Source organism: Mus caroli, unplaced genomic scaffold (assembly GCF_978045245.1).
Source record: "Mus caroli unplaced genomic scaffold, Mus_caroli_1 scaffold_3, whole genome shotgun sequence".
NCBI lineage: Eukaryota > Metazoa > Chordata > Mammalia > Rodentia > Muridae > Mus > Mus caroli.
The window spans coordinates 64,810,519-64,828,128 of NW_028227258.1; the positions used below are offsets into that span (position 1 = coordinate 64,810,519).

Genomic DNA, 17,610 nt, shown 5'->3' on the forward strand with positions numbered 1-17,610 from the left:
AACAGCAAAAACATGAAAAGTTTTCCTTATAATGGCAGGCTAACCAAGCAACTGTTATCTAGCCCCCCGACCCCTGCCCCAGGCAGGGTTTCTCTGTGTAGCCCTGGCTGTCCTGGAACTCACTCTGTAGACCAGGCTGGCCTTGAACTCAGAAACCTGCCTGCCTCTGCCTCCCAAGTGCTGGGATTAAAGCCATACCTTGGCTTTCACATTCCATCTAGGCCTTAATATTTTACCAAGTCGTTGTCACTGGCTGCTCAAGTTCTGCCTGCAGTGTTAGCACTATCAGCTAAGAACAATAAGGGGCATCAGGAGAAAAATAAAAATTGTTCATTCTTGAATTGGACTCAGTGTCTTGTATCTCTGTCCACATCCTCCTCCTATCCAGATCCCTGAGACTCCCGTGGCTGTGCTTGCTACAGCACCTAAATTCATTGGAAAGACATGCAAACAGTCTATGTAGCCTTGGATGGCTTAGAACACATTAAGTAGACCAATTTGACCTTGAATTTGCTTCAATGCTCCTGCCTCAGCTTCCTTTGAGATTGCAAGATGCTGGGTGGGTAAGCCACCACACCCAGCTTCTAATAAATCTAAATTCTAGCCATCTTTAAGCCTAGCCCCAAACCCAAACTTCCCAGTGTCTTCCTTAAGCTTGGATCTGTATTAGACCCTTGGTCAGTGGTACTTTCTTTGAGACACACCCTAATGAGACGCTGAGATGCAGATGCATGCAATAGCAAGAAGGTTATTTTCTGGCCCGAAGGTGTCAACCTTCAATTAATCTCTCAAGACGAATGACTAGAAGGTGACCTTGAATGGCTATTACAAGCAGTTATTATATCTTTAGGGACATAGGTTATATCAGCAAGGTTACAGTCCTAACTTATTGGCTAAGCATAATGACCTTTAAATCTGTTGGCTGTATTTGAACTCTACCTAGGACTTTCCAGAGGGTCAGGTAATTATCAGTCAGTACATTCTGGGAATTTTTTTACTCAAGAATGTTCCTGTGGGTGGATGGAACTAGGCCTAGCCTTGACCCCAAGCAGGAGGGGGAAGCTGTAAGGAGGGTGTGGGACTGGAAGAGCCTTTAGAGTCCCTCAATTCCATCACATATTTAAACTCAAATGTTTTAAAAAATTTGGTAAATTTGTTTTGCTGTATTACTTTATTTCATGATTGTGATTTCAACCTAAAGGGGTTGCCCTGGTGCTGTTTGTATTCTTATGTTAATTCTGCTTCCTCAAGAGAAGGCTGCCTGCTCTAGGAGTGGATCACACTCAGGTGATCTCATGTGAACCTTCTCCCCATTTTAACTGATCCAATAAAGGCTAAAGTCTGTGGTTGGGCAGTGGAAGGGAAAGGTGGGGCTGGAAGTTTAAAGAGTAAGGGAAGAGAGGAAGAGGGGGAAGACAGAGGAAGATGGAGGGAGAGGAAATGAAGATGGAGCAGAACCACGTGGACCGGAGAAGCTGCAGCAGCCAGGGATCTTGTAGCTGGGAACAGAGTAGAGCAGTGGGAAATCTGCCCAGTCTAGGTGTGGGGCTTGCAAATATTATACCCGAGTTGTGTGGTTTTGCATGGGGCATATTGGGGTGGGCGATTTACCATAGCATTTTAAATTATATGCTTCTGTATGCTACTTTTGGACATATACTACATGACATGTTTACACAAAAAAATTGCCCCAAACTGCTTCTCTTCGTATCGGTTCTTCACAACTTCAGTCCCAGTAGCAAGAAGCAGAGGCTGGACAACCTACTCCACATAATGAGTTCTAGGCCACCCATGGCTAAATTATGAGAGGACTTCCAAATAAATTAAAAGGAGTTCTCGCAGGAAATCAGCTCAAATTATTTTTAGTTGACAGGACTTAAATCTTGAATGGAGAAATTAAATTAATTTTGTTGGTAAGATGAAGCCATCAGCCTCTCACCTGTGGTGTGCGTAGTTCCACGGCTCACATACCTGCCTGGGCTTCCAAGAACAGAGATGAAGAAGGGCTAAGGAAAGTGATTTCAGGCCCGGGACTAAACCCAGGCAATGGCTTCGCTCTGGCGCTTGGAAGCAGGTGAATTTTGTTTATTGATCTGTGGCCTGACAACTACCCTGCGATCATCTGTGAACTTGACATTTCAATTCACTTTTACTGGGTTTTCTTTTCTTTTTTTTTTTTTTTGGTTTTTCGAGACAGGGTTTCTCTGTATAGCCCTGGCTGTCCTGGAACTCACTTTGTAGACCAGGCTGGCCTCGAACTCAGAAATCCGCCTGCCTCTGCCTCTGCCTCTCGAGTGCTGGGATTAAAGGCGTGCGCCACCACGCCCGGCTTACTGGGTTTTCTTAATGGCTGAGAAATCTGCAAATGAAAATAGATTAACTTCTTTCCACTGTGGTTGTTGTTTATGTCTTGTTATACACCTGTCAAAAATCTCCAACAACAAAAAATAAACTCAAGCTTTTTTTTTTTTTTTAAGATTGATTTGTTTAGTGTTTTCCTTTGTGTATGTATGTGCACTACGTGTGTGCTGGGTACCCACAGAGTTCAGAAGAGGTCCTCTGGAGTTAAAGATGTTTGTGAGCTACCATGTAGGTGCTGGGAATCAAATTGAAATGCTTCTATTTCACCCTGTCAAATGCTGGTATTAGATGTGTACCACCATGCCTGGTTTCCAACAGTAATATTGATGGTAATAAATATAGGAACCATCTGAGTTCGAGGCCAGCCTGGTCTACAGAGTGAGTTCCAGGATAGCCAGGACTACACAGAGAAACCCTGTCTTGAAAAAAAAAAAAAATATATATATATATATAGGAACCAAATTCATGTCAGTGGATTGGAAAACTACCAAGTAAAATATATTTATTTGAAAAGTTGATGCCAACTGTCATAATAGGAATGGCCCTGTCACCCACATTAATAATAATGGCTAATGCTAACAGAAATATTTATTCCATGGAATATCTCAGACTCCATGTTTTGCCCACAGGTGTCATTTTATATTTGGGACAACATGTGAAGAGGGAGCTCCTACCTGACCTATTTTATTTTATTTTATTTTTATTTTTATTAATTAATTAATGTATTTATTTATTTTGGTTTTTCAAGACAGGGTTTCTCTGTATAGCCCTGGCTGTCCTGGAGCTCACTTTGTAGACCAGGCTGGCCTCATACTCAGAAATCTGCCTGCCTCTGCCTCTGCCTCTGCCTCTGCCTCTCGAGTGCTGGGATTAAAGGCGTGCGCCACCACGCCCGGCCTGACCTATTTTATAATGTAGAAATGGAGGCACAGAAATCCTCACTGACTTTTTCAAAGTCTCACCTGTTCATGGTGGTCTGAAGCTTCCCCTTGGATACTGAGAGCTTCTGACTCCTCTCTCAGGGTATCCACCGAAGTTATGGAAAACATCAGAAACAAGTGAGGATATTATTGAAATTTTGCTTGGGAAGACAAAATTGACTGATGGGAGGCAGTTGTAGCACACACCTTTAATCCCAGCATTTAGAAAGCAGAGGTAGGAGGATCTCTTGATTTTGAAGAAGGCCTTGTCTACAGAGCAAGTGCCCAGACAGCCAAGGCTACATAGAGAAACCTTGTCTTGGAAAAACAAACAAAATGACTGTTTAAATAAAAAATAATAACAATAGATTATGGGGGTCTATAGACTTGGAAAAAGCATAATTCATGGTAAGAATGGCATATGCACCGGAAGAGGAATGAACAAATGAACAGCCAGAGCACAGACTGTGGGGACAAGGACCGGATGCTTGTAAACCTTAAAGCAACATTTAAAAATTTTCCAAATGAGCCATTAAGGTAGCAAAAATGGGATGGTGGTATGTCCACAGTGGGAGGCAGAAGGTGACAAAAGGCAGGACACGTCTAAGAAAAGCAGGGGTGGGAGGGTAAGGGGGTGTCTGCAGATCTGGGGCGCTCAAAGGGCTTCCCAGGCTGCTTGTCACTTCGCAAACCAGAGATTTCGAGTAGCCTGGGGGGGAAAGTGGGGCCAGGAGGAGAGAGGGACATTTGGTGGCAGAAGTACTCAGAAGATACGTGGCAGGGGTGGGGGCAGCGAAGTGACTGTGTTTATAGCTAGTGGGTGTGAGTCGGGTCCCGGCATGGGGTTGGGAAAGCATACTTACCTGGCAGGGGAGATACCATGATCACGAAGGTGGTTTTCCCAGGGCAAGGCTCACCCATTGCACTTGGGGGTGTTCTGACCTCTGCGATTTCCCCAAATGCGGGAAACTCAACTACATAACTTGGGGTAGTGGGGGCTGCGTTCGCGCTCTCCCCTGAATGTGTCTGTAAATATAAAGACTGGGAATTTTTGGATGAAGTCTTATTGAATGTGTTCAACCTGTTAGCCTGTGCTGCTTACTGTGTTTTCTCTTCTATGCAGTGTCTGCTCTATTTTGACAATTTTATCTAGCAGGATGCTAGATGTGTTAGGTAAATATAAAAGAAAATGAAATCCACACAGCCACAAAAGCTAACTGAGATGTTTCTATCAGGGGGCTGGAGAGATGGTTCAGCAGGCGAGAGCACTGACTGCTCTTCCAAAGATCCTGATTTCCATTCACAGCAACCACCTGTAATGGGATCCCATGCCCTCTTCTAGTGTGTGTCTGAAGACAGCGACGGTGTGCTCGTATAAATAAGGAATAAATAAATCTTGAAAGGAGATGTTTTCATCACTTATAAGTGCCTACTACTTATTTTACCTTTTAATCTGTAACGCTTGAAAATGATGAAGTCACATACCAACGGAGTTCTTGTTCAGAGAATGTTTTTTAAGCTTTTGTGTATGCATATTTTGCCTACTTTCATACATGAAATATCTTCCATAACAGTGTCGCTGCTCTCACCAGAAATCTTTGTGTGGTTTCTTGCTGTTGAACCGGGGTTACTGAAATAACTCCCTGCTCTGCTAAAGAACTCCTAATCTTAGCCCTGGTGGGAACAACGTTTCTCTCCGGTTAGGATTTATTTAGCTTTTGTCCTTACATATTGTCCTCAAAAAGGACTGTCCTGGTGAGAGTCATTCTAAAAAGAGACTTCTATTTGACTCTCCGTCACTGTGGTTCAGGGATCTTGGGAAACATCGGGGCAGTATCCCTAGTGCTGAAAGTCTTGCCAGCCCGATCCTCTTTCTACTGCCTAGAATATTGGGGTGAAACCACCTTCTGTCTGATTCTAATTTCACAATGCGAAAAACCCTGTAGGTAGCAGACAGAAAAGACCATACTGCATTGGCCGGGAATCGAACCCGGGTCACCCGCGTGGGAGGCGAGAATTCTACCATTGAACCACCAATGCATCCTTAAGAGCACCTAGTAACCGTGCCTGAGGAAAAGGTAAGAGAAGCTATACATCTTAATGCGTTTCTACAGAAAAACAGCAACGTAAACCAACATTTCCTCAGGAAACTTTTAATTTTTCCAGCATTGAGGAAGGAAACGGACCTTCCTAGATGCTCGGCTGTGATAAATCTGGGTCAAATTTGTCATTTTAGGAGTTTTGAAGCACGACTGACAGAACTTTCTACTTCTGCCTGCCCCGATCCAGGAGGTTCAATTCTTTAGAAGAAAAATGCTAGTTCCGATTGAAACTCGTGACCAAAATATGTTCAATAATTAATTATTATAATAATTATTATTCAATTATAAGTAGTCAAAACACACTTGGTATAGCTCCTTGACAACACCCCATCTGTGTGACACATACAGACTGACAAGAATCTTTTCTGAGCACTACACATCCTGATCCAGCTGGTTTGGGCAGGAAGAAGGGAGAGGTGTAGGGGTTGGGGAAGCCGGCCATTGTTCCCCAGGTTTGGGAGTTGTTTAATTTGCAGGGCAGGTGGTCTCCTAAAGCACTACAGCTGCTCTTCTGGGATGTTGCATAGCAACGGCTGGGGAAAGTAGCTAGTAAACTGAGTACCATCTGTGTGGAAAACCCAGCCATCCTTAAAATCACCCAGGAGATGACGGACAAGAGCAAGAGAAGAGGCCTAAATCTGCTCACAGGTCCGTCCCCCCTCCCCCTACGCGTGCAGGCGCACACGCACACACACACACACAAACACCCATCTCCCCTCCAGAAACCTTACTGATGCTGAATCCTGACATCTGACCACTGGGTGGACAGAGAAGGAAAGAGAAATCAGGACGGTGGCTGTGTGTGTGGAGGGGGTGATGACAGCTGTTACCTGCGCAGTGCAGACAGATAGAGATCAATATTCTCTCTGTCCTACACCCAGGTGATGGCTCATTTGTCAGCCACACACAGTCATGAAAAATAATTGAGGAAAGTTATCGTGTTTAATTGTATTCTATCAACTAGAATTTACTTAAAATACTAGAACAGTGGAATGAGAACTGTGAGGTCACTTGGCTGGCAATGCCCAGGCAAACAGAAGAGGAGGGAGACAGGGAGAAGGTGCGGGTGTGGGGAGGAGACTGTGAGGCAGAAAGAAAGGATCTGGCCAAATGGTTGCATTAACCTAAGCTCCTGAGGGGACAGATTGCTGAAGCGACGGTCATTTTGTTTGTTTTTGTTTTGTTTGTTTGCTTGCTTTGTTTTATTTTATTTTATTTATTTATTTTTTGTTTTCATTTTTGCACCCTGCCCTTGACTCAGACAGAAAGGCCAATTGCAGTTCCCGTATTTGCCAGGCCTGCAGTTGTGACACGGAACAGTTTCCTTTCTCAGTCTGTCCTGAGCCAATGGGACAATAATGGGAAGACTGTACCAAAAGCAAAAGGGCCAGGGGCTGAGCTGGGACCGGACCAGAAAACAACCCGCAATCACAGGCTTCTAGGAAAGCCAAGTCCACCTGAAACGAACACACACACACACTCACACACACACTCATTCTCTCTCTCTCCTTCCTCCACCACCTCTTCCTCCTCCTCCTCTTTCCCCCAGAGATAGGATTTCTCAGTGTATCTTTGGGACTCACTCTTTTAGACCAAGCTGGCCTCAAGTTTAGAAATTTGACCGCTTCTGCTTCCGGATTGCTGGGATTAAAAGCATGGGACACTGCACCTCCCCTACTTTAACACATATCCCTAGGAACTTTGAACTCAGCATAGATACCATGCTGGCCTCAAATTCATATTGACCCTGCATCTGCCTACCAGGCACTGGCATTAAAGGCATACCCCTGGAGAGAATTTATTTTACGGTTACCATTTGTACTGGCTATTTTTGTGTCAACTTGACACAGCTGGAGTTATCACAGAGAAAGGAGCTTCAGTTGAGGAAATGCCTCCATGAGATCCAACTGTAAGGCATTTTCTCAATTAGTGATCAAGGGGGAAAGGCCCCTTGTGGGTGGGACCATCCCTGGGCTGGTAGTCTTGGGTTCTATAAGAAGAGTAGGGTGAGCAAGCCAGGGGAGGCAAGCCAGTAAAGAACATCTCTCCATGGCCTCTGCATCAGCTCCTGCTCCCTGACCTGTTTGAGTTCCAGTCCTGACTTCCTTTGGTGATGAACAGCAGCATGGAAGTGTAAGCCGAATAAACCCTTTCCTCCCCAACTTGCTTCTTGGTCATGTTTTTGCAGGAATAGAAACCCTGACTAGGACACCATTATTCACGTGTTTGTAACTCTCTGAAGCTACCTTTAAAATCAAGACAATTTAAATGGTGCCGTTGCTCCTTCCCCGGCAGGCTGGTCTGCCCTCCTCTCCCTCTCATTCTGCGTCCACAGAAACCTATACACACACGCACGCACACACCAAGATTAACCAGAGCCCAAATCTATACATCTAATGGACAGTATGTAAGGCAGTTCTGAAGGTTGGAGCCCCACCTTGGATTGTACACTTTGACTATCAAACATATTTTTATGTTTCTTTAAAAACAAGATCGGTTTTACTTTAACTTCTGAGTGTCTTTCTGTATGCTTCGTATGTATGGGTGCTCCCAGGAGTCGGTTAGGTTACAGTCAGTTGTGAGCTGCCCAGTGTGGGTACTTGGAAAACCAAATAGCTTCATAGATAGATAGGTAGACATAGACATAGACATAGACATAGACATAGACATAGACATAGACATAGACATAGACATAGACATAGACATAGACATAGACATATCCAGCCTAGGCAGGGTTTCTCTGTGTAGTCCTGACTCTCTTGGAACTTTCTTTGTAAACCAGGTTGGCCTCAAACTCACAGAGATCCACCCACATCTGCCTCCCCAATGCTGGAATTAAAGGCGTGTGCCGCCACTGCCCAGCTGGATACATCCTCCTTCATAACCCGTGTCTGCTGTCTGTGTTCAGTCCTTCCTCATCCCCCAATATTTAGTGTTTCTTGTTCTCTTCCTGCATGTTGTAGTGTACTCGCATGTCCACTTGTGTACATATTATGTAATATGTTTATATATATAATTAAATATATTAATTGTATATAATTAAACTAATCCATATTTGTTTACATGTATAATATATGTGTTAACAATTGGCAGGACGCTGTAGCTGAGTGTGAACAAATGCACGGTTTGCTGCTTTTTGAGACTGTGTGACCTTGCTTAACATTATACGTTTTAAGCGTTTTAAGTCCATCCATTTTCCTGAAATGTTTACATTTAATTTTCCTTTAGAGTTGAATAGTATCCATGTATATACACCATTGTTTAAGCCATTTTTACTCCTTACTCAGGGGTAAAATTGGGAGTCAAACAGCACAGCAGCAGGGATCAGACCTCTTCCATCTATGCTGTAGCATGGGGAGGTGTGCAGGTCAGTAGAATTATTACCTGTGCAACCAGGAATCCAGAGGAACAACCTGTAGAATTCACAGCCTCCTGGAGCAAAGCAACCAGCTTGTCCTAATACTGCGGTGTAACTACAGGAATCTGTCCCAACAGTATTGTGAAACGTATATATTCGTCGAATAAATGTTTTCTCTGTTCCTAAGAAACCGGTATGACTAAGTTGTGTTATTTTAGGGGTGCAGCATTCCAAATCTGAAAAGACTTCCTTGTTTCCAACTATCTGGTAAAACTAGGAAAGTCTGTAAGTCTATCACAGCCAGCCCCAGTGGTTTAGCCACTCCCAGGCTTGAAGTTAGCTCTACTAAAGATTCCCTTCCCCCAAGGCCAGGTTGGTGACAGTAGCAGTAACTGAAGGAACGAAACCGAACCGCTCTTGCTGATCTTCGGTAGCCTGTTTGAGTTGTCTCCAGTTATGACCGGGGATAGAGGATGTCCATCAAGGCAGACTGAACACAGTAGCAGGAAGCATCGGTCCACAGCCTAGCAGTCCCTTTGTTATGTGGCACCTGAAGGATACCTGGGAGGCTTGAAAAAGTCCCATTACATATGGAGCCTTTCATGACTGTCATCGGGACCATCATTGTTGCACAGAGTAGTGGAGTGAGCAGCCTAACCTACAATTTGAATTTTGGAAGGCAAAGACCACAACCGTGTAACATATACAGAAAGACAGCTGTGAGAAAACAAGGGTTACAGAAATGGAAGAATAACAGTTAAATAAATGGTCATGGCATTATACAGAATGTCCTTGAGGACAGGGATACATTGTATGGAAACTTAGGGCTGGTCTGTATAACCAGGGACTAGTTTACCTAAGATAATTTTGGCACTTAAAAGTTTTTCTTTTCTTTTCTTTGTATTGGGTATTTTATTTATTTACATTTCAAATGTTATCCCCTTCCCCGATTTCCCCTCCTGAACCCCCTATCCCATCCTTTCTCCCCCTAAAGTTTTTCTTTTCCTTCCTTTGTTTGTTTGATTAATTTTTTTTATTTCTTTATTTTATGTATACTAGTACACTGTAACTGTACAGGTGGTTGTGAGCCTTCAGGTGGTTGTTGGGAATTGAATTTTAGGACCTCTGCGGTTGATCTCTCTGCTCAACCCCGCTCGCTCCAGTCCAAAGATTTATTCATTATTATATATAGGTACACTGTAGGTGTCTTCATATGCACCAGAAGAGGGCATCAGATCTTGTTATGGGTGGTTGTGAGCCACTTTGTAACTCAAGACCTTTGGAAGAGCAGTCAGTGAGTGCTCTTGCCGAATGAGCCATCTCACCTGATTGATTTTTTTTTTTTTTTTTTTTTTTCTTGAGACAGGTTTTCTTTGTGTAGCCTGGCTGCCCTGGAACCCTTCCCACAGAGATCCACCTGCCTTTATTTCCAGAGAACCAGGACTAAAGACATGAGTCATCACTTTCCAGTTTAAAGTATTTCTTAAGAAGGCAGGTTTCAGAAGTGCCCGGCTAGCTCAGTCGGTAGAGCATGAGACTCTTAATCTCAGGGTCGTGGGTTCGAGCCCCACGTTGGGCGCATGCTTTTGGACCTCAATCTGAGTTGAAGGCCAGCCTAGTCTACAAAGTGAGTTCCAGGACTGCACTCCATACTTTCCTGAGATGCTTAAGTATATATACTTAATTATCTATTCAGTAAATTCAGGAGCCCACCTCGCTCTCTCACTGTCTCAATGATACTGTAAAGCACAACCTAGAGAGGATTTACAAGAAACAGAGCGAAGTGCCAGTAGTAAAAAGTAATTTTTAGGGCTGGTGAGATGGCTCAGTGGGTTAGAGCACCCGACTGCTCTTCCAGAGGTCCAGAGTTCAAATCCCAGCAACCACATGGTGGCTCACAACCATCCGTAACGAGATCTGGCGCCCTCTTCTGGAGTGTCTGAGGACAGCTACAGTGTACTTACATATAATAAATAAATGAGTCAAAAAAAAGTAATTTTTAAAAATCTTTTTAATAGAGAATTACCTTATAAAAGGAACCTCTCCTTGTTTAAGATGTCATTACACAGGGGTAAAGCCTTCACAATCTGAATCCACAAAGAATGGCTTTGTAGTTAGAAGGATTGCTCAAGGGGACCTGGCTGGTAAGGTTTCCATCAGGGAAGGGGCTGATACCCTGGGGATCCATCCTTACAGCTCTTTCGTGCCTAGTCTTCAGGCTCTACTTGTGCTTATGTCTTGTTACCAGGAGCTAGAAGGGCATCATTATCATATATATTTTTAGTGTATTTTATGAATATGGGCGTTTTATCTGCATGTTTGTCTGTATGTCTGTCGGGTACCCAGAGAGGCCAGAGGGGGACACTGGATCCCCTGGGGCTCTAATTGACCCTCAGAGGTGTCTCTGTAGCTCGCTGCCATATTTTAATAATGCTTTCTGTGCCTGTCCTAAATTAATTATAAGACGACCATTTTGGGGGTTCATTGGAGCTATTATGAGGTCAGAGGTTAGAAAAGGCCAACTGAAGGATCTCACAGGGCTGAGCCATGGTGGGATGAGAGTTTATCTTTGACGTTCCTGTTCTTACATCCCCACATGCCACAGCTAGAGACACCCATTGTCAAGCCCTGTGCTTGCTTGATAAGAATGTTTGAAAGTCCATGCAGCACGTTCATGATGAAGATACCCAGACCTTGGGTGTCTCAAGGAGCAACATCAGTTTTCTCTTAATGTTCTGGATTCTCTGGGAACTTGTCAGTGATTCCCATTTCCCTCAGAAATAACAATTCTCTGATCCACCTCGCCCTACCTACCAAATGGCTTAAATTTTTTTGACATACATTTTGTACACCACAAAATTCACCCTTTTGGAGTGTGCACCACAGCGTCATTTAATTACTTCCCAGGCTACAGCCACCACTTCCATCTACTTCCAGAGCACGATCTCTCCAGGAGACATCTCACCCTGTGGCCTCCAGTCACCCGTAACCTGCTTTCTGTATGTGTTTCCCTAACCTGTACATTTCGGTTATGAGTCTAGCCTTTAGCAGCTGAGCCTTCTCTCCAGTCATCTATTCTGTGCCTTTCATATTACAGCATGTGACATTTTGTGTAATGAGCTTGTTTCATGCAGAATGATGTAATCCAGACCCCGAGGGAGACATAGCAGAGGAGGATGAACCACACTACCTCATCTTTTTATATGACTGGATCATGTGCCATTGTAGAGTTACAACCTGTTGCTTGTGCACTCACCCGCTGACGGCTATTGTGACTGGTACTCTACATGTTTTAGTGTGGAGATCCAGCATAAGCCTTGGGCATGTTTGTGCTCAGGATTGAATCACTGAGCTATATGACATATGTGGGGTCTAACTTCCTTGTGAACTGTCAAGACGAGTACAGCTGCAGCTGCTCCACTCCACACTGCCCACCAGCAGCTCAGGGAAGTCCAATCTCTATCTTGCCACTGCTGCTTCTTTTTCCTCCTCCTCTTTCTCCTCCTTCCTCCTCCTCTTCTTCCTCCTCCTCTTCTGCCTCCTCCTCTTCTGCCTCCTCTTCTTCCTCCTCTTCTTTCTCCTCCTCCTCCTCCTCCTCTTCCTCCTACTTTTTTTCTTCTCCTTCTTCTTCTTTAAATATAGGGTCTCAGCCGGGCTTGGTGGCGCACGCCTTTAATCCCAGCACTCGGGAGGCAGAGGCAGGTGGATTTCTGAGTTCGAGGCCAGCCTGGTCTACAAAGTGAGTTCCAGGACAGCCAGGGCTACACAGAGAAACCCTGTCTCGAAAAACCAAAAAAAAAAAAAAACAACAAACAAACAAATAAATATAGGGTCTCCTGTATACAGGAGACCTGAGCTGCCTATAGAGAAGAACACAATTTTAACTTCTGATCTCTATGCCTCCATCTCCCAAGGTGTAACAAGTGCATAGCACCACATAGCAGCTCTGTGGAAACTTCAAGCAGCATCTTCTATTATTCTAAGTAGGTAGGTCTCACCTCTCCCATCTAAGCTACATCACTAACTCAGTTACTGCTTTTTACCATATACTTCAGTTTTATAAATAATCAGTAAACCTGTTAGCTATGGATGGTATCTTGCCGTTCATTTTCAATGTCACATGACTAATGATACTGAGTACCTTTCAAATCATGGACGTGTTGGCTACTTGCTTTGTATCTGCACAATGCTTCGTCTCTTTTGAATTGACTTGCCTTTTAGTTGTCCAGCTGTGATCATTCTCGGTGGTTTTGAGGAATCAAGTTCTTCACCCAGTACAACTATATTCTCTCCTTAGTGAGGGATGCTTTTTCTTTCTTGAGCACATGTAGATGTTTGATTTGGAGAAACATCAGGGAAGCTATGTTGGATATAGGGTTTGATTGTGTCAAAGCCAATGGGGTCAGGTTACTCCCGAGGCTCAGTGGCAAAGGCACTCCACAACATGATTGGTCCACATCTGCCTGAGACAGAGGATCACGTGCAGAAGTCTATGGATCTACTGGTCTGTCTCAAGGACGTGACCTCTGGAGAAAAGCAAACCCTGTGGCTGGAGTGTCTGTTGGGAGGTAAATGCCCTTGCTTGCTGTTCTTCCAGAGGACTTGAGTTGTGTCCTCAGCAACCACATGGGGTGGCCCATAGCCCCTTCCCTGTTAATTAGCAGCCCTGGGGATCTGACATCCTCTCCTGGCCTCATGGACAGCTACATTCACATAGAACCCCCCATGCCCCACCCCTCATGATGGTGTTCTTGGGGATCACCTTGACTACGTCTAGAATTAACCAAAACCCAATAATTAGGCATATCTCTGAGGGATTTTTCTTTTTTCTTAATTAAATCATTTGAAGTGGGAAAACGCACTTCTGATCTAGAGTTTGAGAATGGAAGATAAACCTTCAATTGGGACCGACCTTCAATCTGGTCACACGTTCTGTTGGCAGCCTATATAAAGGACATGAAAGAAGGAAGTTCTCTGTCTGTCTCTCTCTCTCTCTCTGCCTGATTTTCCTCAATCTCACTTTCAAGTCCACTCCTTCACTGACTTTAGAGCCTACTTCTTTGGGATTCACCCTGAGATATTTTCCCGTTTTTGTGGTTATCCCCAGGCTGTTCTTGGGAGAGGGTTTGATGACCTTGCTCCTGGATTTTATGGTCTGTTCCTGGAGCTGGTGTCTTATGGCTTTCTTTTCTAAATCAATCCTGGACCTTAAATGAAGACCTATGGGTTTTATGTTGTCCTTTCAAGGGAAGTACAGAAACATGACGTAATCTCCTGTATGAATTCTCCCTTCCCCACACAGGACAAGAAGCAGACAAAACCCGTGAGATGCCAGATTGCCAGACCCTGGGAATCAGGGAAGCCCTGGAAGTGAGAAGGAACAAGGCAGTCCAGCCATGGCTCTGCTCACTGCCTTCAGATAGTGCCCACATACCAAAGGGGTCTGAGGCCAAATCCCAGGATGGAGGCGAGATTCGGTACGGTAATAACCAGTAGAGAAAAACTTCCCAGTGTCTGCATTCTACTAAGGAGTCCCGGCCAGCACGCCAACGCACAGGCCGTCATGATCCATAACAAGTAGAAAAATCCATCAGTGAAACAGATCCCGACGTGTCATGGTGGCAGAACTAGGAACCAAGACTTTCGGTTACTATGTCTGAGTTTCATAGCCCCACATCTTTAAAATGGAGATTCAAAACATTTAAAAGCAGTCAAATGAAATATTAGAGATAAAAAAGATGCTGGATGAGAGGGCAGCTTCTGTAGAGGCGTCAGTAGCAAGGTACACATTGCAGAACACATGACCAGGGAAATATAGCCATGAGCAATTGAAAATATCCAAACCAGGGCTCAAGAAATGGTGTCCTAGTTAAGAGCACAGGCTGCTCTTCGAAAGGACCCATGTTCAGTTCTCAGTACCCACCCAGAGGCTCCTGCCTATAACTCCAGTCTCAGGGGATCTGATGTCCTCTTCTGGCTTCCTAGGGCACCAGTGAATATAGACTTGCTGGTAAAACCTTCATACACTTACAAACAGACAAACAAACAAGCAAATAGACATTTTAAAAAGAAAATACTTAAACTGAAACTTGAGGACAAAAAGACACTAAAAAATGAACTGTAAGAGAAACTTAAATTGCCTAATATGTGAAAACTGGGTTTCATAAAAATTGTGGATAGAGAAGGAAAAATGATTGAAAAAACAATAGCTGAAAAGTCCCCAACCATAACAAAGATTTCGATGTTGTCAGGCATCAAGCAGAGAAGACTACTCTCCTTTATGCCAATAGAAGAAAGTGATTTCTAGGCTGGGCATGGTAATGAACACATTTAACTCCAGCACTCAGGAGGCAGAGGCAGGAGGACCTCTGTGAGTTTGAGGCCAACCTGGTCTACAGAGTGAGTTCTAGAACAGCTGTTATACCAAAACAAAACAAAACACCCCAAAACAAAACCTCTGTCTCACAAAACAGAAACAAATAAAAAAGAAAGTCATTACTAGTTAGCTGGCAGAGAGTACCCTGGGAGGGCAGGATCCTGATGTAGCACTGAACCTTTCTCAAGGTGAGCTCTTAGGCACAAAAAACATACGGAGGGTTACATACATCAGTTAGCCAGAAGCGGAACTACAGAAGCCAAAAGGCAAAGTTAGTACATTCAGAGACTTTCCCAGAACTCCTGACTCTGTTGGGTTAGGTCACTGTTTTCTTATTGGCAGATGTGCTGTCTACCTGCTGAGTTTTATGACCTGGATGGTACTTCCATCATGGTGTCAGTTGTGTTGAGAAAGGTCTGTGAGCCTGCTAAGGTCTGGCGACTGTGTCAATTAAAGGAAGAGCTATGAAGAGCCAAGGAACCCAGTCCAAGAGCCATGATGCAGAGTAAGCCCCAGAGAGGTTGTAGTCAAGTCCAGTGAAGGTGATGTTGCACAAAGACAGAACTCATGTCAAGCTTCTTTCTGCAATTTCCAAGACTATCAGAAGCCATGTGACAACACAGCTAAGGCAGCTTTGAAAAATACCGGGGGCAAGAAAAACCTATGCCATAATATTTATCTTCTAAAAATGAAAAGCCAGACTTGATGGCAGAGACCTGAAATTCAGTGCCTGAAAAGCTGAGGCAGGAGGATGGGGAGTTCAAGGTCTACCATATTCTACCACTTAGGAAACTGGAAGCTGCCGTGCATGGTGGCACATGCCTTTTAATCCCAGCACTCAGGAGACAGAGGCAGGCAGATTTCTGAGAGTGAGTTCTAGGACAGCCAGGGCTACACAGAGAAACCCTGTCTCTAAAAACCGAAAAAAAAAAAAAAAAAAAAAAAAAAAAAAGGAAACTGGAGGCCAGCCTGGGCTAGGCTACATATATACATGTACTTAAAAAAAAAAAAAAAAAAAGAGGTCAAGGGCATTTCAATAACTGTGGGAATGATTCACTGAGAGACGACACTCCATAAATACCAGATGGAAATCTGGTTCAGCCTGAAGAAATGACAAACAACACAAGTGGGTGTAGATGCCATTTATTTTCTAAATAATAATAATTTTTAAAACTTTTAATAAACTGAATTTTTTTTGTTTGTTTGTTTTGTTTTGTTTTGTTTTTCAAGACAGGGTTTCTCTGTGTAGCCCTGGCTGTCTTGGAACTCACTCTGTAGACCAGGCTGGCCTCAAACTCAGAAATATCCCAGTCTCTGCCTCCTGAGTGCTGGGATTAAAGGTGTGCGCCACCACTACCTGGCTTTTTTTTTTTTTAATTTTTAATTATTTAAAAAAAATTTAAACACTCAAATGCAATAACCTGGATTATGGGTTCATAACACACCAAGAAGAAAAATGACCAAGAACAGCATCAGGAGGGGAAGAATGTCACTTAAACACGGGGTGTGGAAAGCACACGGCACTACATTAGAAACCCTAAAGCAAGCACGAAAAGAATTTTGGAAAATAAGCCAGCAAAGGAAAGGGAAAACACTTGGCAGATTTTTTAAAAATGAAAAATACAAACACTCTAACAGGGCAATTAGACTCCCGGAAGGAAAACTTAGATCACTGTCAAAGATATGGGGACAAGAAGGGGTAGTAAAGCCCATATCAAATTTCTTGTATAATATGTAATTAGAAAATTCTAGAACCAATTTAATTCAAGAGGTCAATACCAACATAAAGCACTGAGGCAGGAAAATGGCAAAAATACCTTTATGGTGAGGGATCCAGAGACTGTGGTGACCGTTTTGTGAGTTGAAAGCGTCTGTACCTTCCCTAAGTCTCTGAAAGGATCCCAGGGAACGACTTGTAACATTTCTTTTCTTTTTTATTTTATTATTATTTGTTGTTTTGAGTAGGGTCTCACTGCATATCTCTGGTTGGACTCACTATGTAGACCAGGCTGGCCAGAACCTCTAGAAGTGCATCAGCTACAGTAAAGACTTGAAGGGCGAAGAAAGCTTCATGCTGTCTAGCAAAAGTAGGAAAAGGGGAGGGGGCACACGTGTGAACACAAAGAAAAGGGAGTCTAAAGCAGGGAATTGAACTTTGGACCTTCCTAACACAAAACAACCTCACTACCCAGCTGAACCACAGAAGAAACAAGTGTATCTTTCTCTCATCGCAGCACAAACAAGTATCTACATCAGTGCCAGTTGCAGCCACAGCCACAACCTTTGTGTCACAGACCTCTCAGACACCTCGGAAATAAACATCGGATCAATCCTTGCGGGGCTCACTATCATCCCCGAGCTCAGCAGCGAGTAGCCGAGTTACTGAGCAGGCATCCGGCAGAAAGCTAACATTGAGGTCAGGTCCAGACAGAAGTGGATTAAGGCTCAGCCAACAGCGGGAGAGCTGTAAGCCTGCTCTCTAGTGTGTGGTCC

At 43.9% G+C, this 17,610-nt stretch overlaps 3 non-coding genes across 3 annotated transcripts; 2 read left to right on the forward strand and 1 right to left on the reverse strand.

The window, feature by feature from the left end:
* The first annotated feature begins 4,136 nt into the window (after nt 1-4,136).
* On the forward strand, nt 4,137-4,300 carry LOC115030718 (U1 spliceosomal RNA). Its single transcript, XR_003836316.2, has one exon. It is a non-coding gene; the product is annotated as a U1 spliceosomal RNA (small nuclear RNA).
* Nucleotides 4,301-5,250: 950 nt separating this feature from the next.
* On the reverse strand, nt 5,251-5,321 carry Trnag-ccc (transfer RNA glycine (anticodon CCC)). The gene has a single exon. It is a non-coding gene; the product is annotated as a tRNA-Gly (tRNA).
* Nucleotides 5,322-10,247: 4,926 nt separating this feature from the next.
* Nucleotides 10,248-10,320, forward strand: Trnak-cuu (transfer RNA lysine (anticodon CUU)). Its single transcript has one exon. It is a non-coding gene; the product is annotated as a tRNA-Lys (tRNA).
* The last annotated feature ends 7,290 nt before the right edge of the window (nt 10,321-17,610 follow it).